Raw genomic sequence first — 25,021 nt, forward strand, 5'->3', positions numbered from 1 at the left:
GGCTGTGCATTCACCCTCACTGCCCCACACTGGGATGTGTATTCACCCTCACTGCCTCACACTGGGCTGTGTATTCACCCTCACTGCTCCACACTGGGCTGTGCATTCACCCTCACTGCCTCACACTGGGCTGTGTATTCACCCTCACTGCTACAAACTGGGCTTTGTATTCACCCTCACTGCTCCACACTGGGCTGTGCATTCACCCTCAATGCCTCACACAGGGCTGTGGATTCACCCTCACTGCCTCACACAGGGCTGTGTATTCAACCTCACAGCTCCACACTGGGCTGTGTATTCACCCTCACTGCTCCACACTGGGCTGTGCATTCACCCTCACTGCCTCACATAGAACTGTGTATTCACCCTCACTGCTCCACACTGGACTGTGCATTTACCCTCACTGCCTCACACAGGACTGTGTCTTCACACTCACTGCTCCACACTGGGATGTGTATTCACCCTCACTGCCTCACACTGGGCTGTGTATTCGCGCTCACTTCTCCACACTTGGCTGTGCATTCACCGTCACAGCCTCACACAGGACTGTGTATTCACCCTCACTGCTCCACACTGGAATGTGCATTCTCCCTCCCTGCCTCACACAGGACTGTGTACTCACCCTCACTGCTCCACACTGGACTGTGCATTCACCCTCACTGCCTCAAACAGGACTGTGTATTCACCCTCACTGTTCCACACTGGGCTGTGTATTAAACCTCACTGCCTCAAACAGGACTGTGTATTCACCCTCACTGTTCCACACTGGGCTGTGTATTCACCCTCACTGCTCCACACTGGGCTGTGCAGTAACCCTCACTGCTCCACACTGGGTTGTTTATTCACCCTCACTGCCTCACACAGGGCTGTGTATTCACCCTCACTGCTCCACACTGGGCTGTGTATTCACCCTCACTGCCTCACACTGGGCTGTGTATTCACCCTCACTGCTCCACACTGGGCTATGCATTCACCCTCACTGCCTTACAAAGGGCTGTGTATTCAACCGCACTGCCCCACACTGGGCTGTGTATTCACCCTCACTGCCCCACACTGGGCTGTGTATTCACCCTCACTGCTCCACACTGGGCTGTGCATTCACCCTCACTGCCTCACACAGAGCTGTGTATTCACCCTCACTACTCCACACAGGGCTGCGTATTCACCCTCACTGCTCCACACTGGGCTGTGCATTCACCCTCACTGCCCCACACGAGGCTGTGTATTCACCCTCCTTGCCCCACACTCGGCTGTGTATTCACCCTCACTGCCTCACACTGGGCTGTGCATTCACCCTCACTGCTCCACACTGGGCTGTGTATTCACCCCCACTGCCTCACACTGGGCTGTGTATTCACCCTCACTGCCTCACACTGGCCTGTGCCTTCACCCTCACTGCCCCATACTAAGCTGTGTATTCACCCTCCGTGCCCCACACTGGGCTGTGTATTCACCCTCGCTGCCTCACACTGGTCTGTGCATTCACTCTCACTGCCTCACACTGGGCTGTGCATTCACCCTCACTGCTCCACAGTGGGCTTTGTGTTCATCCTCACTGCCTCACAGTAAGCTGTGTATTCACCGTCACTGCCTCACACTGGGCTGTGTATTCTACCTCACTGCCCCACTCTAGGCTGTGTATTCATCTGCACTGCCCCACACTGGGCTGTGTATTCATCCTCACTGCCCCACAGTAGGCTGTGTATTCGCCCTCACTGCCCCACACTAGTCTGTGTATTCACACTCACTGCCCAACACTTGGCTGTGCATTCACCCTCACTGCCCCATACTAGACTGTGTATTCACCCTCACTGCTCCACACCAGGCTTTGTATTCACCCTCACTGCCTCACACTGGGCTGTGTATTCTACCTCACTGCCCCACTCTAGGCTGTGTATTCATCTGCACAGCCCCACACTGGGCTGTGTATTCATCCTCACTGCCCCACAGTCGGCTGTGTATTCGCCCTCACTGCCCCACACTAGACTGTGTATTCACACTCACTGCCCAACACTTGGCTGTGTATTCACCCTCACTGCCCCATACTAGACTGTGCATTCACCCTCACTGCCCCACACTAGGCTGTGTATTCACCCTCACTGCCTCATACTGGGCTGTGTATTCACCCTCACTGCTTTACGCTGGGCAGTGTATTCATCCTCACTGCCTCACACTGGGCTGTGTATTCACCCTCACTGCCTCAGACTGGGCTGTGTATTCACCCTCACTGCCCCACACAAGGCTGTGTATTCACCCTCACTCCCTCACACTGGGCTTTGTATTCACCCTCACTGCTCCATACTGGGCTGTTTATTCACCCTCACTGCCTCACACTGGGCTGTGTATTCACCCTCACTGCCCCAAACTGGGCTGTGTATTCACGCTCACTGCCTCACACAGGGCTGTGTCTTCACCCTCACTGCTCCACACTGGCCTTTGCATTCACCCTCTCCGCCTCACACAGGGCTGTGTATTCACCATCACTGCTCCACACTGGGCGGTGTATTCACCCTCACTGCGTCACACTGGGCTGTGTATTCACCCTCACTGCCTCACACAGGGCTGTGTATTCACCATCACTGCTCCACACTGGGCTGTGTATTCACCCACACTGCGTAACACTGGGCTGTGTATTCACCCTCGCTGCTCCACACTGGGCTGTGCATTCACCCTCACTGCCTTACACAGGGCTGTGTATTCAACCTCACAGCTTCACATTGGGCTGTGCATTCACGCTCACTGCTCCATACTGGGCTGTGTATTCACCCTCACTGCTCCACACTGGGCTGTGCATTCAACCTCACTGCTCCACACTGGGCTGTGTATTCAACCTCACTGCTCCATATTGGGCTGTGTATTCATCCTCACTGCCTCACACAGGGCTGTGTATTCAACTTCACTGCTCCACACTGGGCTGTGTATTCACCCTCACTGCCACTCACTAGGCTGTGTATTCAACCTCACTGCCTCACACTGGGCTGTGTATTCACCCTCACTGCCTCAAACTGGGCTGTGTATTCACCCTCACTGCCCCACAGTGGGCTGTGTATTCACCCTCACTGCTCCACAATGGGCTGTGCATTCACACTCACTGCCTCAAACAAGTCTGTGTATTCACCCTCACTGCTCCACGCTGGGCTGTGTATTCACACTCACTGCTCCACACTTGGCTGCGCATTCACCCTCACTGCTCCATACTGGGCTGTGTATTCACCCTTACTGTCTCACACTGGGCTGTGCATTCACCCTCACTGCTCCACACTGGGCTGTGTATTCATCCTCACTTACCCACACTGGGCTGAGTATTCACCCTCACTGCCTCACACTGAGCTGTGTATTCACCATTACTGCCTCACACTGGGCTCTGTACTCACCCTCACTGCCCCACACTAGGCTGTGTATGCACCCTCACTGCCCCACACTAGGCTGTGTATTCACCCTCATTGCCCGACACTGGGCTGTGTATTCACCCTCACTGCTCCACACTGTGCTGTGTAATCACCCTCACTGCCCCACACTAGGCTGTGTATTCACCCTCACTGCCCCACACTAGGCTGTGTATTCACCCTCATTGCCCGACACTGGGCTGTGTATTCACCCTCACTGCTCCACACTGGGCTGTGTATTCATCCTCACTGCCCCCCAGTGTGCTGTGTATTCATGCTCACTGCCCCACACTGGGCTGTGTATTCACCCTCACTGCCTCACACTGGGCTGTGTATTCATACTCACTGCCCCCCAGTGTGCTGTATATTCACCCTCACTGCCTCACACTGGGCTCGGTATTCACCCTCACTGCTCCATACAGGGCTGTGTATTCACCCTCACTGCCTCACACTGGGCTGTGTATTCACCCTCACTAACCCACACTGGGCTGTGTATTCACGCTCACTGCCTCACACAGGGCTGTGTCTTCAGCCTCACTGCTCCACACTGGGCTGTGTATTCACCCTCACTGCGTCACACAGGGCTGTGTATTCACCATCACTGCTCCACACTGGGCTGTGTATTCACCCTCACTGCGTCACACTGCGCTGTGTATTCACCCTCGCTGCTCCACACTGGGCTGTGCATTCACCCTCACTGCCTTACACAGGCTGTGTATTCAACCTCACAGCATCACACTGGGCTGTGCATTCACGCTCACTGCTCCATACTGGGCTGTCTATTCACCCTCACTGCTCCACACTGGGCTGTGCATTCACCCTCACTGCTCCACACTGGGCTGTGTATTCACCCTCACTGCGCCATATTGGGCTGTGTATTCATCCTCACTGCCTCACACAGGGCCGTGTATTCAACTTCACTGCTCCACACTGGGCTGTGTATTCACCCTCACTGCCCCTCACAATGCTGTGTATTCAACCTCACTGCCTCACACTGGGCTGTGTATTCACCCGCACTGCCCCCCACTGGGCTATGTATTCATCCTTACTTCCCCACACTAGGCTGTGTATTCACCCTCACTGCCCCACACTAGGCTGTGTATTCACCCTCACTGCTCCACACTGGGCTGTGTATTCATCCTCACTGCCCCCCAGTGTGCTGTGTATTCATCCTCACTGCCCCACACTGGGCTGTGTATTCACCCTCACTGCCTCACAGTGGGCTGTGTATTCATCCTCACTGCCCCCCAGTGTGCTGTGTATTCATCCTCACTGCCCCACACTGGGCTGTATATTCACCCTCACTGCCTCACACTGGGCTGTGTATTCACCCTCACTGCTCCATACTAGGCTGTGTATTCATCCTCACTGCCCCACACTGGGCTGTGTATTCACCCTCACTGCCTCACACTGGGATGTGTATTCACCCTCACTGCCTCACACAGGGCTGTGTATTCACCCTCACTGCCTCACACTGGGCTGTGTATTCACCCTCACTGCCTCACACTGGGCTGTATATTCACCCACACTGCCCAACACTGGGCTGTGTAGTCATCCTCACTGCCCGCCAGTGTGCTGTGTATTCATCCTCACTGCCCCACACTGGGCTGTATATTCACCCTCACTGCCTCACACTGGGCTGTGTATTCATCCTCACTGCCCCCCAGTGTGCTGTGTATTCATCCTCACTGCCCCACACTGGGCTGTATATTCACACTCACTGCCTCACCCTAGGCTGTGTATTCACCCTCACAGCTCCACACTAGGCTGTGTATTCATCCTCACTGCCCCACACTGGGCTGTGTATTCACCCTCACTGCCTCACACTGGGCTGTGTATTCACCCGCACTGCCTCACACTGGGCTGTGTATTCACCCTCACTGCCTCACACTGGGCTGTGTATTCACCCTCACTGCCTCACACTGGGCTGTATATTGACCCTCACTGCCCCACACTGGGCTGTGTATTCATCCTCATTGCTCCACACTGGGCTTTGTATTCTTCCTCACTGCCTCGCTCTAGGCTGTGCATTCACCCTCACTGCCCCACACTTGGCTGTGTATTCACCCTCATTGCCCCACACTAGGCTGTGTATTCACCCTCACTGCCTCACACTAGGCTGTGTATTCATCCTCACTGCTCCACACTAGGCTGTGTATTCACCGTCACTGCTCAACACTGGGCTATGTATTCACCCTCACTGCTCCACACTGGGCTGTGCATTCACCCTCACTGCCCCACACTGGGCTGTGTATTCACCCTCACTGCTCCATACTGTGCTGTGTATTCACCCTCACTGCTCCACACTGGGCAGTGCATTCACCCTCACTGCCTCACACCGGGCTGTGTATTCACCCTCACTGCTCCACACAGGGCTGCGTATTCACCCTCACTGCTCCACACTGAACTGTGTATTCACCCTCACTGCCCGAACCAGGGCTGTGTATTCAACGTCACTGCCTCACACTGGGCTGTGTATTCACCCTCACTGCCCCACACTAGGCCTTGTATTCACCCACAATCTCTCACACTGGGCTCTGTATTCACCCTCACTGCTCCACACTTGGCTGTGTATTCACCCTCACTGCCTCACAATGGGCTGTGTTTTCACCCTCACTGCCCCACACTGGGCTGTGTATTCACCCTCACTGCATCACACAGGGCTGTGTATTCACACTCACTGCTCCACACTGGGCTGTGTATTCACCCTCACTGCCTCACACTGGGCTGTGTATTCACCCTCGCTGCTCCACACTGGGCTGTGCATTCACCCTCACTGCCTTACACAGGGCTGTGTATTCTACCTCACAGCTTCACACTGGGCTGTGCATTCACCCTCACTGCTCCATACTGGGCTGTGCATTCACGCTCACTGCTCCATACTGGGCGGTGTATTCACCCTCACTGCTCCACACTGGGCTGTGCATTCACCCTCACTGCCTCACACTGGGCTGTGTATTCACCCTCACTGCTCCACACTGGGCTGTGTATTCACCCTCACTGCTCCATATTGGGCTGTGTATTCAACCTCACTGCCTCACACAGGGCTGTGTATTCAACTTCACTGCTCCACACTGGGCTGTGTATTCATCCTCACTGCCTCACACTGGGCTGTGTACTCACCCTCACTGCCTCACACTAGGCTGTGTATTCACCCTCACTGCACGACACTGGGCTGTGTATTGAGCCTCACTGCCCCACACAGGGCTGTGTATTCACCCTCACTGCCCCAGACTAGGCTGTGTATTCACCCTCACTGCACCACACTGGGCTGTGTATTGACCCGCACTGCACCACACTAGACTGTGTATTCACCCTTACTGCCTCACACTGAGCTGTGTATTCACCCTTACTGCCTCACACTGGACTGTGTATTCAATCTCACTGCCTCACACTGGGCTGTGTATTCACCCTCACTGCTCCACACTGGGCTGTGTATTCACCCTCACTGCCCCACACCGGGCTGTGTATTCACCGTCACTGCCGCACACTGGGCTGTGTATTTACCTTCACTGCCCCACACTGGGCTGTGTATTCACCCTCACTGCTCCACACTGAGCTGTGTATTCACCCTCACTGCCCGACACTGGGCTGTGTATTCACCCTCACTGCCTCACACTGGGCTGTGTATTCACCCTCACTGCCCCACACTGCGCTGTTTATTCACCCTCACTGCCTCACACTGGGCTGTGTATACACCTTCACTGCTCAACACTGGGCTGGCATTCACCCTCACTGCCTCACACAGGGCTGTGGATTCACCCTCACTGCTCCACACAGGGCTATGTATTCACCCTCACTGCTCCACAATGGGCTGTGTATTCACCCTCACTGCCACACACAGGGCTGTGTATTCAACCTCACAGCTCCACACTGGGCTGTGTATTCACCCTCACTGCCTCACACTGGGCTGTGTATTCTCCCTCACTGCTCCACACTGGGTTGTGTATTCACCCTCACTGCCTCACACTGGGCTGTGTATTCACCCTCACTGCTCCACACAGGGCTGTGTATTCACCCTCACTGCTCCATACTCGGCTGTGTATTCACCCTCACTGCTCCATACTGGGCAGTGCATTCACCCTCACTGCCTCACACAGGGCTGTGTATTCACCCTCACTGCTCCACACAGGGCTGCGTATTCACCCCTACTTCTCCACACTGGGCTGTGTATTCACCCTCACTGCCCCACACTGGGCTGTGTATTCAACCTCACAGCTCCACACTGGGCTGTGTATTCAACCTCACTGCTCCACACTGGGCTGTGTATTCACCCTCACTGCTCCACACTGGGCTGTGCATTCACCCTCACTGCCCCACACTGGGATGTGTATTCACCCTCACTGCCTCACACTGGGCTGTGTATTCACCCTCACTGCTCCACACTGGGCTGTGCATTCACCCTCACTGCCTCACACTGGGCTGTGTATTCACCCTCACTGCTACACACTGGGCTTTGTATTCACCCTCACTGCTCCACACTGGGCTGTGCATTCACCCTCACTGCCTCACATAGGACTGTGTATTTACCCTCACTGCTCCACACTGGACTGTGCATTTACCCTCACTGCCTCACACAGGACTGTGTCTTCACACTCACTGCTCCACACTGGGATGTGTATTCACCCTCACTGCCTCACACTGGGCTGTGTATTCGCGCTCACTTCTCCACACTTGGCTGTGCATTCACCGTCACAGCCTCACACAGGACTGTGTATTCACCCTCACTGTTCCACACTGGAATGTGCATTCTCCCTCACTGCCTCACACAGGACTGTGTACTCACCCTCACTGCTCCACACTGGACTGTGCATTCACCCTCACTGCTCCACACTGGGCTGTGCATTAAACCTCACTGCCTCAAACAGGACTGTGTATTCACCCTCACTGTTCCACACTGGTCTGTGTATTCACCCTCACTGCTCCACACTGGGCTGTGCAGTAACCCTCACTGCTCCACACTGGGTTGTTTATTCACCCTTACTGCCTCACACAGGGCTGTGTATTCACCCTCACTGCTCCACACTGGGCTGTGTATTCACCCTCACTGCCTCACACTGGGCTGTGTATTCACCCTCACTGCTCCACACTGGGCTATGCATTCACCCTCACTGCCTTACACAGGGCTGTGTATTCAACCGCACTGCCCCACACTGGGCTGTGTATTCACCCTCACTGCCCCACACTGGGCTGTGTAATCACCCTCACTGCCTCACACTGTGCTGTGTACTCACCCTCACTGCCTCACACTAGGCTGTGTATTCACCCTCACTGCTCCACACTGGGCTGTGTATTGAGCCTCACTGCCCCACACAGGGCTGTGTATTCACCCTCACTGCCCCAGACTAGGCTGTGTATTCACCCTCACTGCACCACACTGGGCTGTGTATTGACCCTCACTGCACCACACTAGACTGTGTATTCACCCTCACTGCCTCACACTGAGCTGTGTATTCACCCTTACTGCCTCACACTGGACTGTGTATTCAATCTCACTGCCTCACACTGGGCTGTGTATTCACCCTCACTGCTCCACACTGGGCTCTGTATTCACCCTCACGGCCCCACACCGGGCTGTGTATTCACCGTCACTGCCGCACACTGGGCTGTGTATTTACCTTCACTGCCCCACACTGGGCTGTGTATTCACCCTCACTGCTCCACACTGAGCTGTGTATTCACCCTCACTGCCCAACACTGGGCCGTGTATTCACCCTCACTGCCTCACACTGGGCTGTGTATTCCCCCTCACTGCCCCACACTGCGCTGTTTATTCACCCTCACTGCCTCACACTGGGCTGTGTATACACCTTCACTGCTCAACACTGGGCTGGCATTCACCCTCACTGCCTCACACAGGGCTGTGGATTCACCCTCACTGCTCCACACAGGGCTATGTATTCACCCTCACTGCTCCACAATGGGCTGTGTATTCACCCTCACTGCCACACACAGGGCTGTGTATTCAACCTCACAGCTCCACACTGGGCTGTGTATTCACCCTCACTGCCTCACACTGGGCTGTGTATTCTCCCTCACTGCTCCACACTGGGTTGTGTATTCACCCTCACTGCCTCACACTGGGCTGTGTATTCACCCTCACTGCTCCACACAGGGCTGTGTATTCACCCTCACTGCTCTATACTCGGCTGTGTATTCACCCTCACTGCTCCACACTGGGCAGTGCATTCACCCTCACTGCCTCACACAGGGCTGTGTATTCACCCTCACTGCTCCACACAGTGCTGCGTATTCACCCTCACTTCTCCACACTGGGCTGTGTATTCACCCTCACTGCCCCACACTGGGCTGTGTATTCAACCTCACAGCTCCACACTGGGCTGTGTATTCAACCTCACTGCTCCACACTGGGCTGTGTATTCACCCTCACTGCTCCACACTGGGCTGTGCATTCACCCTCACTGCCCCACACTGGGATGTGTATTCACCCTCACTGCCTCACACTGGGCTGTGTATTCACCCTCACTGCTCCACACTGGGCTGTGCATTCACCCTCACTGCCTCACACTGGGCTGTGTATTCACCCTCACTGCTACAAACTGGGCTTTGTATTCACCCTCACTGCTCCACACTGGGCTGTGCATTCACCCTCAATGCCTCACACAGGGCTGTGGATTCACCCTCACTGCCTCACACAGGGCTGTGTATTCAACCTCACAGCTCCACACTGGGCTGTGTATTCACCCTCACTGCTCCACACTGGGCTGTGCATTCACCCTCACTGCCTCACATAGAACTGTGTATTCACCCTCACTGCTCCACACTGGACTGTGCATTTACCCTCACTGCCTCACACAGGACTGTGTCTTCACACTCACTGCTCCACACTGGGATGTGTATTCACCCTCACTGCCTCACACTGGGCTGTGTATTCGCGCTCACTTCTCCACACTTGGCTGTGCATTCACCGTCACAGCCTCACACAGGACTGTGTATTCACCCTCACTGCTCCACACTGGAATGTGCATTCTCCCTCCCTGCCTCACACAGGACTGTGTACTCACCCTCACTGCTCCACACTGGACTGTGCATTCACCCTCACTGCCTCAAACAGGACTGTGTATTCACCCTCACTGTTCCACACTGGGCTGTGTATTAAACCTCACTGCCTCAAACAGGACTGTGTATTCACCCTCACTGTTCCACACTGGGCTGTGTATTCACCCTCACTGCTCCACACTGGGCTGTGCAGTAACCCTCACTGCTCCACACTGGGTTGTTTATTCACCCTCACTGCCTCACACAGGGCTGTGTATTCACCCTCACTGCTCCACACTGGGCTGTGTATTCACCCTCACTGCCTCACACTGGGCTGTGTATTCACCCTCACTGCTCCACACTGGGCTATGCATTCACCCTCACTGCCTTACAAAGGGCTGTGTATTCAACCGCACTGCCCCACACTGGGCTGTGTATTCACCCTCACTGCCCCACACTGGGCTGTGTATTCACCCTCACTGCTCCACACTGGGCTGTGCATTCACCCTCACTGCCTCACACAGAGCTGTGTATTCACCCTCACTACTCCACACAGGGCTGCGTATTCACCCTCACTGCTCCACACTGGGCTGTGCATTCACCCTCACTGCCCCACACGAGGCTGTGTATTCACCCTCCTTGCCCCACACTCGGCTGTGTATTCACCCTCACTGCCTCACACTGGGCTGTGCATTCACCCTCACTGCTCCACACTGGGCTGTGTATTCACCCCCACTGCCTCACACTGGGCTGTGTATTCACCCTCACTGCCTCACACTGGCCTGTGCCTTCACCCTCACTGCCCCATACTAAGCTGTGTATTCACCCTCCGTGCCCCACACTGGGCTGTGTATTCACCCTCGCTGCCTCACACTGGTCTGTGCATTCACTCTCACTGCCTCACACTGGGCTGTGCATTCACCCTCACTGCTCCACAGTGGGCTTTGTGTTCATCCTCACTGCCTCACAGTAAGCTGTGTATTCACCGTCACTGCCTCACACTGGGCTGTGTATTCTACCTCACTGCCCCACTCTAGGCTGTGTATTCATCTGCACTGCCCCACACTGGGCTGTGTATTCATCCTCACTGCCCCACAGTAGGCTGTGTATTCGCCCTCACTGCCCCACACTAGTCTGTGTATTCACACTCACTGCCCAACACTTGGCTGTGCATTCACCCTCACTGCCCCATACTAGACTGTGTATTCACCCTCACTGCTCCACACCAGGCTTTGTATTCACCCTCACTGCCTCACACTGGGCTGTGTATACACCTTCACTGCTCAACACTGGGCTGGCATTCACCCTCACTGCCTCACACAGGGCTGTGGATTCACCCTCACTGCTCCACACAGGGCTATGTATTCACCCTCACTGCTCCACAATGGGCTGTGTATTCACCCTCACTGCCACACACAGGGCTGTGTATTCAACCTCACAGCTCCACACTGGGCTGTGTATTCACCCTCACTGCCTCACACTGGGCTGTGTATTCTCCCTCACTGCTCCACACTGGGTTGTGTATTCACCCTCACTGCCTCACACTGGGCTGTGTATTCACCCTCACTGCTCCACACAGGGCTGTGTATTCACCCTCACTGCTCCATACTCGGCTGTGTATTCACCCTCACTGCTCCATACTGGGCAGTGCATTCACCCTCACTGCCTCACACAGGGCTGTGTATTCACCCTCACTGCTCCACACAGGGCTGCGTATTCACCCCTACTTCTCCACACTGGGCTGTGTATTCACCCTCACTGCCCCACACTGGGCTGTGTATTCAACCTCACAGCTCCACACTGGGCTGTGTATTCAACCTCACTGCTCCACACTGGGCTGTGTATTCACCCTCACTGCTCCACACTGGGCTGTGCATTCACCCTCACTGCCCCACACTGGGATGTGTATTCACCCTCACTGCCTCACACTGGGCTGTGTATTCACCCTCACTGCTCCACACTGGGCTGTGCATTCACCCTCACTGCCTCACACTGGGCTGTGTATTCACCCTCACTGCTACACACTGGGCTTTGTATTCACCCTCACTGCTCCACACTGGGCTGTGCATTCACCCTCACTGCCTCACATAGGACTGTGTATTTACCCTCACTGCTCCACACTGGACTGTGCATTTACCCTCACTGCCTCACACAGGACTGTGTCTTCACACTCACTGCTCCACACTGGGATGTGTATTCACCCTCACTGCCTCACACTGGGCTGTGTATTCGCGCTCACTTCTCCACACTTGGCTGTGCATTCACCGTCACAGCCTCACACAGGACTGTGTATTCACCCTCACTGTTCCACACTGGAATGTGCATTCTCCCTCACTGCCTCACACAGGACTGTGTACTCACCCTCACTGCTCCACACTGGACTGTGCATTCACCCTCACTGCTCCACACTGGGCTGTGCATTAAACCTCACTGCCTCAAACAGGACTGTGTATTCACCCTCACTGTTCCACACTGGTCTGTGTATTCACCCTCACTGCTCCACACTGGGCTGTGCAGTAACCCTCACTGCTCCACACTGGGTTGTTTATTCACCCTTACTGCCTCACACAGGGCTGTGTATTCACCCTCACTGCTCCACACTGGGCTGTGTATTCACCCTCACTGCCTCACACTGGGCTGTGTATTCACCCTCACTGCTCCACACTGGGCTATGCATTCACCCTCACTGCCTTACACAGGGCTGTGTATTCAACCGCACTGCCCCACACTGGGCTGTGTATTCACCCTCACTGCCCCACACTGGGCTGTGTAATCACCCTCACTGCCTCACACTGTGCTGTGTACTCACCCTCACTGCCTCACACTAGGCTGTGTATTCACCCTCACTGCTCCACACTGGCCTGTGTATTGAGCCTCACTGCCCCACACAGGGCTGTGTATTCACCCTCACTGCCCCAGACTAGGCTGTGTATTCACCCTCACTGCACCACACTGGGCTGTGTATTGACCCTCACTGCACCACACTAGACTGTGTATTCACCCTCACTGCCTCACACTGAGCTGTGTATTCACCCTTACTGCCTCACACTGGACTGTGTATTCAATCTCACTGCCTCACACTGGGCTGTGTATTCACCCTCACTGCTCCACACTGGGCTCTGTATTCACCCTCACGGCCCCACACCGGGCTGTGTATTCACCGTCACTGCCGCACACTGGGCTGTGTATTTACCTTCACTGCCCCACACTGGGCTGTGTATTCACCCTCACTGCTCCACACTGAGCTGTGTATTCACCCTCACTGCCCAACACTGGGCCGTGTATTCACCCTCACTGCCTCACACTGGGCTGTGTATTCCCCCTCACTGCCCCACACTGCGCTGTTTATTCACCCTCACTGCCTCACACTGGGCTGTGTATACACCTTCACTGCTCAACACTGGGCTGGCATTCACCCTCACTGCCTCACACAGGGCTGTGGATTCACCCTCACTGCTCCACACAGGGCTATGTATTCACCCTCACTGCTCCACAATGGGCTGTGTATTCACCCTCACTGCCACACACAGGGCTGTGTATTCAACCTCACAGCTCCACACTGGGCTGTGTATTCACCCTCACTGCCTCACACTGGGCTGTGTATTCTCCCTCACTGCTCCACACTGGGTTGTGTATTCACCCTCACTGCCTCACACTGGGCTGTGTATTCACCCTCACTGCTCCACACAGGGCTGTGTATTCACCCTCACTGCTCTATACTCGGCTGTGTATTCACCCTCACTGCTCCACACTGGGCAGTGCATTCACCCTCACTGCCTCACACAGGGCTGTGTATTCACCCTCACTGCTCCACACAGTGCTGCGTATTCACCCTCACTTCTCCACACTGGGCTGTGTATTCACCCTCACTGCCCCACACTGGGCTGTGTATTCAACCTCACAGCTCCACACTGGGCTGTGTATTCAACCTCACTGCTCCACACTGGGCTGTGTATTCACCCTCACTGCTCCACACTGGGCTGTGCATTCACCCTCACTGCCCCACACTGGGATGTGTATTCACCCTCACTGCCTCACACTGGGCTGTGTATTCACCCTCACTGCTCCACACTGGGCTGTGCATTCACCCTCACTGCCTCACACTGGGCTGTGTATTCACCCTCACTGCTACAAACTGGGCTTTGTATTCACCCTCACTGCTCCACACTGGGCTGTGCATTCACCCTCAATGCCTCACACAGGGCTGTGGATTCACCCTCACTGCCTCACACAGGGCTGTGTATTCAACCTCACAGCTCCACACTGGGCTGTGTATTCACCCTCACTGCTCCACACTGGGCTGTGCATTCACCCTCACTGCCTCACATAGAACTGTGTATTCACCCTCACTGCTCCACACTGGACTGTGCATTTACCCTCACTGCCTCACACAGGACTGTGTCTTCACACTCACTGCTCCACACTGGGATGTGTATTCACCCTCACTGCCTCACACTGGGCTGTGTATTCGCGCTCACTTCTCCACACTTGGCTGTGCATTCACCGTCACAGCCTCACACAGGACTGTGTATTCACCCTCACTGCTCCACACTGGAATGTGCATTCTCCCTCCCTGCCTCACACAGGACTGTGTACTCACCCTCACTGCTCCACACTGGACTGTGCATTCACCCTCACTGCCTCAAACAGGACTGTGTATTCACCCTCACTGTTCCACACTGGGCTGTGTATTAAACCTCACTGCCTCAAACAGGACTGTGTCTTCACCCTCACTGTTCCACACTGGGCTGTGTATTCACCCTCACTGCTCCACACTGGGCTGTGCAGTAACCCTCACTGCTCCACACTGGGTTGTTTATTCACCCTCACTGCCTCACACAGGGCTGTGTATTCAACCTCACAGCTCCACACTGGGCTGTGTATTCAACCTCACTGCTCCACACTGGGCTGTGTATTCACCCTCACTGCTCCACACTGGGCTGTGCATTCACCCTCACTGCCCCACACTGGGATGTGTATTCACCCTCACTGCCTCACACTGGGCTGTGTATTCACCCTCACTGCTCCACACTGGGCTGTGCATTCACCCTCACTGCCTCACACTGGGCTGTGTATTCACCCTCACTGCTACAAACTGGGCTTTGTATTCACCCTCACTGCTCCACACTGGGCTGTGCATTCACCCTCAATGCCTCACACAGGGCTGTGGATTCACCCTCACTGCCTCACACAGGGCTGTGTATTCAACCTCACAGCTCCACACTGGGCTGTGTATTCACCCTCACTGCTCCACACTGGGCTGTGCATTCACCCTCACTGCCTCACATAGAACTGTGTATTCACCCTCACTGCTCCACACTGGACTGTGCATTTACCCTCACTGCCTCACACAGGACTGTGTCTTCACACTCACTGCTCCACACTGGGATGTGTATTCACCCTCACTGCCTCACACTGGGCTGTGTATTCGCGCTCACTTCTCCACACTTGGCTGTGCATTCACCGTCACAGCCTCACACAGGACTGTGTATTCACCCTCACTGCTCCACACTGGAATGTGCATTCTCCCTCCCTGCCTCACACAGGACTGTGTACTCACCCTCACTGCTCCACACTGGACTGTGCATTCACCCTCACTGCCTCAAACAGGACTGTGTATTCACCCTCACTGTTCCACACTGGGCTGTGTATTAAACCTCACTGCCTCAAACAGGACTGTGTCTTCACCCTCACTGTTCCACACTGGGCTGTGTATTCACCCTCACTGCTCCACACTGGGCTGTGCAGTAACCCTCACTGCTCCACACTGGGTTGTTTATTCACCCTCACTGCCTCACACAGGGCTGTGTATTCACCCTCACTGCTCCACACTGGGCTGTGTATTCACCCTCACTGCCTCACACTGGGCTGTGTATTCACCCTCACTGCTCCACACTGGGCTATGCATTCACCCTCACTGCCTTACAAAGGGCTGTGTATTCAACCGCACTGCCCCACACTGGGCTGTGTATTCACCCTCACTGCCCCACACTGGGCTGTGTATTCACCCTCACTGCTCCACACTGGGCTGTGCATTCACCCTCACTGCCTCACACAGAGCTGTGTATTCACCCTCACTACTCCACACAGGGCTGCGTATTCACCCTCACTGCTCCACACTGGGCTGTGCATTCACCCTCACTGCCCCACACGAGGCTGTGTATTCACCCTCCTTGCCCCACACTCGGCTGTGTATTCACCCTCACTGCCTCACACTGGGCTGTGCATTCACCCTCACTGCTCCACACTGGGCTGTGTATTCACCCCCACTGCCTCACACTGGGCTGTGTATTCACCCTCACTGCCTCACACTGGCCTGTGCCTTCACCCTCACTGCCCCATACTAAGCTGTGTATTCACCCTCCGTGCCCCACACTGGGCTGTGTATTCACCCTCGCTGCCTCACACTGGTCTGTGCATTCACTCTCACTGCCTCACACTGGGCTGTGCATTCACCCTCACTGCTCCACAGTGGGCTTTGTGTTCATCCTCACTGCCTCACAGTAAGCTGTGTATTCACCGTCACTGCCTCACACTGGGCTGTGTATTCTACCTCACTGCCCCACTCTAGGCTGTGTATTCATCTGCACTGCCCCACACTGGGCTGTGTATTCATCCTCACTGCCCCACAGTAGGCTGTGTATTCGCCCTCACTGCCCCACACTAGTCTGTGTATTCACACTCACTGCCCAACACTTGGCTGTGCATTCACCCTCACTGCCCCATACTAGACTGTGTATTCACCCTCACTGCTCCACACCAGGCTTTGTATTCACCCTCACTGCCTCACACTGGGCTGTGTATTCTACCTCACTGCCCCACTCTAGGCTGTGTATTCATCTGCACAGCCCCACACTGGGCTGTGTATTCATCCTCACTGCCCCACAGTCGGCTGTGTATTCGCCCTCACTGCCCCACACTAGACTGTGTATTCACACTCACTGCCCAACACTTGGCTGTGTATTCACCCTCACTGCCCCATACTAGACTGTGCATTCACCCTCACTGCCCCACACTAGGCTGTGTATTCACCCTCACTGCCTCATACTGGGCTGTGTATTCACCCTCACTGCTTTACGCTGGGCAGTGTATTCATCCTCACTGCCTCACACTGGGCTGTGTATTCACCCTCACTGCCTCAGACTGGGCTGTGTATTCACCCTCACTGCCCCACACAAGGCTGTGTATTCACCCTCACTCCCTCACACTGGGCTTTGTATTCACCCTCACTGCTCCATACTGGGCTGTTTATTCACCCTCACTGCCTCACACTGGGCTGTGTATTCACCCTCACTGCCCCAAACTGGGCTGTGTATTCACGCTCACTGCCTCACACAGGGCTGTGTCTTCACCCTCACTGCTCCACACTGGCCTTTGCATTCACCCTCTCCGCCTCACACAGGGCTGTGTATTCACCATCACTGCTCCACACTGGGCGGTGTATTCACCCTCACTGCGTCACACTGGGCTGTGTATTCACCCTCACTGCCTCACACAGGGCTGTGTATTCACCATCACTGCTCCACACTGGGCTGTGTATTCACCCACACTGCGTAACACTGGGCTGTGTATTCACCCTCGCTGCTCCACACTGGGCTGTGCATTCACCCTCACTGCCTTACACAGGGCTGTGTATTCAACCTCACAGCTTCACATTGGGCTGTGCATTCACGCTCACTGCTCCATACTGGGCTGTGTATTCACCCTCACTGCTCCACACTGGGCTGTGCATTCAACCTCACTGCTCCACACTGGGCTGTGTATTCAACCTCACTGCTCCATATTGGGCTGTGTATTCATCCTCACTGCCTCACACAGGGCTGTGTATTCAACTTCACTGCTCCACACTGGGCTGTGTATTCACCCTCACTGCCACTCACTAGGCTGTGTATTCAACCTCACTGCCTCACACTGGGCTGTGTATTCACCCTCACTGCCTCAAACTGGGCTGTGTATTCACCCTCACTGCCCCACAGTGGGCTGTGTATTCACCCTCACTGCTCCACAATGGGCTGTGCATTCACACTCACTGCCTCAAACAAGTCTGTGTATTCACCCTCACTGCTCCACGCTGGGCTGTGTATTCACACTCACTGCTCCACACTTGGCTGCGCATTCACCCTCACTGCTCCATACTGGGCTGTGTATTCACCCTTACTGTCTCACACTGGGCTGTGCATTCACCCTCACTGCTCCACACTGGGCTGTGTATTCATCCTCACTTACCCACACTGGGCTGAGTATTCACCCTCACTGCCTCACACTGAGCTGTGTATTCACCATTACTGCCTCACACTGGGCTCTGTACTCACCCTCACTGCCCCACACTAGGCTGTGTATGCACCCTCACTGCCCCACACTAGGCTGTGTATTCACCCTCATTGCCCGACACTGGGCTGTGTATTCACCCTCACTGCTCCACACTGTGCTGTGTAATCACCCTCACTGCCCCACACTAGGCTGTGTATTCACCCTCACTGCCCCACACTAGGCTGTGTATTCACCCTCATTGCCCGACACTGGGCTGTGTATTCACCCTCACTGCTCCACACTGGGCTGTGTATTCATCCTCACTGCCCCCCAGTGTGCTGTGTATTCATGCTCACTGCCCCACACTGGGCTGTGTATTCACCCTCACTGCCTCACACTGGGCTGTGTATTCATACTCACTGCCCCCCAGTGTGCTGTATATTCACCCTCACTGCCTCACACTGGGCTCGGTATTCACCCTCACTGCTCCATACAGGGCTGTGTATTCACCCTCACTGCCTCACACTGGGCTGTGTATTCACCCTCACTAACCCACACTGGGCTGTGTATTCACGCTCACTGCCTCACACAGGGCTGTGTCTTCAGCCTCACTGCTCCACACTGGGCTGTGTATTCACCCTCACTGCGTCACACAGGGCTGTGTATTCACCATCACTGCTCCACACTGGGCTGTGTATTCACCCTCACTGCGTCACACTGCGCTGTGTATTCACCCTCGCTGCTCCACACTGGGCTGTGCATTCACCCTCACTGCCTTACACAGGCTGTGTATTCAACCTCACAGCATCACACTGGGCTGTGCATTCACGCTCACTGCTCCATACTGGGCTGTCTATTCACCCTCACTGCTCCACACTGGGCTGTGCATTCACCCTCACTGCTCCACACTGGGCTGTGTATTCACCCTCACTGCGCCATATTGGGCTGTGTATTCATCCTCACTGCCTCACACAGGGCCGTGTATTCAACTTCACTGCTCCACACTGGGCTGTGTATTCACCCTCACTGCCCCTCACAATGCTGTGTATTCAACCTCACTGCCTCACACTGGGCTGTGTATTCACCCGCACTGCCCCCCACTGGGCTATGTATTCATCCTTACTTCCCCACACTAGGCTGTGTATTCACCCTCACTGCCCCACACTAGGCTGTGTATTCACCCTCACTGCTCCACACTGGGCTGTGTATTCATCCTCACTGCCCCCCAGTGTGCTGTGTATTCATCCTCACTGCCCCACACTGGGCTGTGTATTCACCCTCACTGCCTCACAGTGGGCTGTGTATTCATCCTCACTGCCCCCCAGTGTGCTGTGTATTCATCCTCACTGCCCCACACTGGGCTGTATATTCACCCTCACTGCCTCACACTGGGCTGTGTATTCACCCTCACTGCTCCATACTAGGCTGTGTATTCATCCTCACTGCCCCACACTGGGCTGTGTATTCACCCTCACTGCCTCACACTGGGATGTGTATTCACCCTCACTGCCTCACACAGGGCTGTGTATTCACCCTCACTGCCTCACACTGGGCTGTGTATTCACCCTCACTGCCTCACACTGGGCTGTATATTCACCCACACTGCCCAACACTGGGCTGTGTAGTCATCCTCACTGCCCGCCAGTGTGCTGTGTATTCATCCTCACTGCCCCACACTGGGCTGTATATTCACCCTCACTGCCTCACACTGGGCTGTGTATTCATCCTCACTGCCCCCCAGTGTGCTGTGTATTCATCCTCACTGCCCCACACTGGGCTGTATATTCACACTCACTGCCTCACCCTAGGCTGTGTATTCACCCTCACAGCTCCACACTAGGCTGTGTATTCATCCTCACTGCCCCACACTGGGCTGTGTATTCACCCTCACTGCCTCACACTGGGCTGTGTATTCACCCGCACTGCCTCACACTGGGCTGTGTATTCACCCTCACTGCCTCACACTGGGCTGTGTATTCACCCTCACTGCCTCACACTGGGCTGTATATTGACCCTCACTGCCCCACACTGGGCTGTGTATTCATCCTCATTGCTCCACACTGGGCTTTGTATTCTTCCTCACTGCCTCGCTCTAGGCTGTGCATTCACCCTCACTGCCCCACACTTGGCTGTGTATTCACCCTCATTGCCCCACACTAGGCTGTGTATTCACCCTCACTGCCTCACACTAGGCTGTGTATTCATCCTCACTGCTCCACACTAGGCTGTGTATTCACCGTCACTGCCCCACACTGGGCTGTGTATTCACCCTCACTGCCTTACACTGGGCTGTATATTCACCCTCACTGCCCCACACTGGGCTGTGTATTCATCCTCACTGCTCCACACTGGGCTGTGTATTCACCCTCACTGCCTCACACTGGGCTGTGTATTCACCCTCACTGCCTCACACTGGGCTGTGTATTCACCCTCACTGCCTCACACTGGGCTGTGTATTCACCCTCACTGCCTCACACTGGGCTGTATATTCACCCTCACTGCCCCACACTGTGCTGTGTATTCATTCTCACTGCCTCACACTGGGCTGTGTATTCTACCTCACTGCCCCACACTAGGCTGTGTATTCATCTTCACTGCTCCACACTGGGCTGTGTATTCATCCTCACTGCTCCACACTGTGCTGTGTATTCATTCTCACTGCCTCACACTGGGCTGTGTATTCTACCTCACTGCCCCACACTAGGCTGTGTATTCATCTTCACGGCCCCACACTAGGCTGTGTATTCACCCTCACTGCCTCACACTGGGCTGTGTGTTCAACCTCTCTGCCTCACACTAGGCTGTGTATTCACCGTCACTGCCTCACACTGGGCTGTGTATTCTACCTCACTGCCCCACACCTGGCTGTGTATTCATCCTCACTGCTCCATACTGGGCTGTGTATTCAACCTCACTGCCCCACACTAACCGTGTATTCACCCTCACTGCCCCACATTAGGCTGTGTATTCATCGTCACTGTCCCACACTAGGCTGTGTATTCACACTCACTGCCCCACACTTGGCTGTGTATTCACCCTCACTGCCCCAGACTAGACTGAGTATTCACCTTCACTGCTCCACACTAGGCTGTGTATTCACCCTCACTGCCCCACACTGGGCTGTGTATTCACCCTCACTGCCCCACACTGGGCTGTGTATTCATCCTCACTGCCCCCCAGTGTGCTGTGTATTCATCCTCACTGCCCCACACTGGGCTGTGTATTCACCCTCACTGCCTCACGCTGGGCTGTGTATTCATCCTCACTGCCCCCCAGTGTGCTGAGCATTCATCCTCACTGCCCCACACTGGGCTGTATATTCACCCTCACTGCCTCACACTGGGCTGTGTATTCACCCTCACTGCTCCACACTAGGCTGTGTATTCATCCTCACTGCCCCACACTGGGCTGTGTATTCACCCTCACTGCCTCGCACTGGGCTGTGTATTCACCCTCACTGCCTCACACTGGGCTGTGTATTCACCCTCACTGACTCACACTGGGCTGTATAATCACCATCACTGCCCCACACTGGGCTGTGTATTCATCCTCACTGCTCCACACTGGGCTGTGTATTCATTCTCACTGCCTCACACTGGGCTGTGTATTCTACCTCACTGCCCCACACTAGGCTGTGTATTCATCTTCACTGCCCCACACTAGGCTGTGTATTAATCCTCACTGCTCCACACTGGGCTGTGTATTCATCCTCACTGCTCCACACTGGGCTGTGTATGCACCCTCACTGCCCCACACTGGGCTGTGTATTCACCCTCACTGTTCCACACTGGGCTGTTTATTCACCCTCACTGCCCCACATTGGGCTGTGTGTTCATCCTCACTGTCTCACACAATGCTGTGCATTCAGCCTCACTGCTCCATACTGGGCTGTGCTTTCACCCTCACTGCCTCACACTGGGCTGTGTATTCACCCTCACTGCCTCACACTGGGCTGTGTATTCACCCTCACTGCGTCACACAGGGCTGTGTATTCACCATCACTGCTCCACACTGGGCTGTGTATTCACCCTCACTGCGTCACACTGCGCTGTGTATTCACCCTCGCTGCTCCACACTGGGCTGTGCATTCACCCTCACTGCCTTACACAGGCTGTGTATTCAACCTCACAGCATCACACTGGGCTGTGCATTCACGCTCACTGCTCCATACTGGGCTGTCTATTCACCCTCACTGCTCCACACTGGGCTGTGCATTCACCCTCACTGCTCCACACTGGGCTGTGTATTCACCCTCACTGCGCCATATTGGGCTGTGTATTCATCCTCACTGCCTCACACAGGGCCGTGTATTCAACTTCACTGCTCCACACTGGGCTGTGTATTCACCCTCACTGCCCCTCACAATGCTGTGTATTCAACCTCACTGCCTCACACTGGGCTGTGTATTCACCCGCACTGCCCCCCACTGGGCTATGTATTCATCCTTACTTCCCCACACTAGGCTGTGTATTCACCCTCACTGCCCCACACTAGGCTGTGTATTCACCCTCACTGCTCCACACTGGGCTGTGTATTCATCCTCACTGCCCCCCAGTCTGCTGTGTATTCATCCTCACTGCCCCACACTGGGCTGTGTATTCACCCTCACTGCCTCACAGTGGGCTGTGTATTCATCCTCACTGCCCCCCAGTGTGCTGTGTATTCATCCTCACTGCCCCACACTGGGCTGTATATTCACCCTCACTGCCTCACACTGGGCTGTGTATTCACGCTCACTGCTCCATACTAGGCTGTGTATTCATCCTCACTGCCCCACACTGGGCTGTGTATTCACCCTCACTGCCTCACACTGGGATGTGTATTCACCCTCACTGCCTCACACTGGGCTGTGTATTCACCCTCACTGCCTCACACTGGGCTGTGTATTCACCCTCACTGCCTCACACTGGGCTGTATATTCACCCACACTGCCCAACACTGGGCTGTGTAGTCATCCTCACTGCCCGCCAGTGTGCTGTGTATTCATCCTCACTGCCCCACACTGGGCTGTATATTCACCCTCACTGCCTCACACTGGGCTGTGTATTCATCCTCACTGCCCCCCAGTGTGCTGTGTATTCATCCTCACTGCCCCACACTGGGCTGTATATTCACACTCACTGCCTCACCCTAGGCTGTGTATTCACCCTCACAGCTCCACACTAGGCTGTGTATTCATCCTCACTGCCCCACACTGGGCTGTGTATTCACCCTCACTGCCTCACACTGGGCTGTGTATTCACCCGCACTGCCTCACACTGGGCTGTGTATTCACCCTCACTGCCTCACACTGGGCTGTGTATTCACCCTCACTGCCTCACACTGGGCTGTATATTCACCCTCACTGCCCCACACTGGGCTGTGTATTCATCCTCATTGCTCCACACTGGGCTTTGTATTCATCCTCACTGCCTCACTCTAGGCTGTGCATTCACCCTCACTGCCCCACACTTGGCTGTGTATTCACCCTCATTGCCCCACACTAGGCTGTGTATTCACCCTCACTGCCTCACACTAGGCTGTGTATTCATCCTCACTGCTCCACACTAGGCTGTGTATTCACCGTCACTGCCCCACACTGGGCTGTGTATTCACCCTCACTGCCTTACACTGGGCTGTATATTCACCCTCACTGCCCCACACTGGGCTGTGTATTCATCCTCACTGCTCCACACTGGGCTGTGTATTCACCCTCACTGCCTCACACTGGGCTGTGTATTCACCCTCACTGCCTCACACTGGGCTGTGTATTCACCCTCACTGCCTCACACTTGGCTGTGTATTCACCCTCACTGCCTCACACTGGGCTGTATATTCACCCTCACTGCCCCACACTGTGCTGTGTATTCATTCTCACTGCCTCACACTGGGCTGTGTATTCTACCTCACTGCCCCACACTAGGCTGTGTATTCATCTTCACTGCTCCACACTGGGCTGTGTATTCATCCTCACTGCTCCACACTGTGCTGTGTATTCATTCTCACTGCCTCACACTGGGCTGTGTATTCTACCTCACTGCCCCACACTAGGCTGTGTATTCATCTTCACGGCCCCACACTAGGCTGTGTATTCACCCTCACTGCCTCACACTGGGCTGTGTGTTCAACCTCTCTGCCTCACACTAGGCTGTGTATTCACCGTCACTGCCTCACACTGGGCTGTGTATTCTACCTCACTGCCCCACACCAGGCTGTGTATTCATCCTCACTGCTCCATACTGGGCTGTGTATTCAACCTCACTGCCCCACACTAACCGTGTATTCACCCTCACTGCCCCACATTAGGCTGTGTATTCATCGTCACTGTCCCACACTAGGCTGTGTATTCACACTCACTGCGCCACACTTGGCTGTGTATTCACCCTCACTGCCCCACACTAGACTGA

The sequence above is a fragment of the Scyliorhinus torazame genome, chromosome 14 (genome assembly GCF_047496885.1).
Source record: "Scyliorhinus torazame isolate Kashiwa2021f chromosome 14, sScyTor2.1, whole genome shotgun sequence".
Taxonomy (NCBI): domain Eukaryota; kingdom Metazoa; phylum Chordata; class Chondrichthyes; order Carcharhiniformes; family Scyliorhinidae; genus Scyliorhinus; species Scyliorhinus torazame.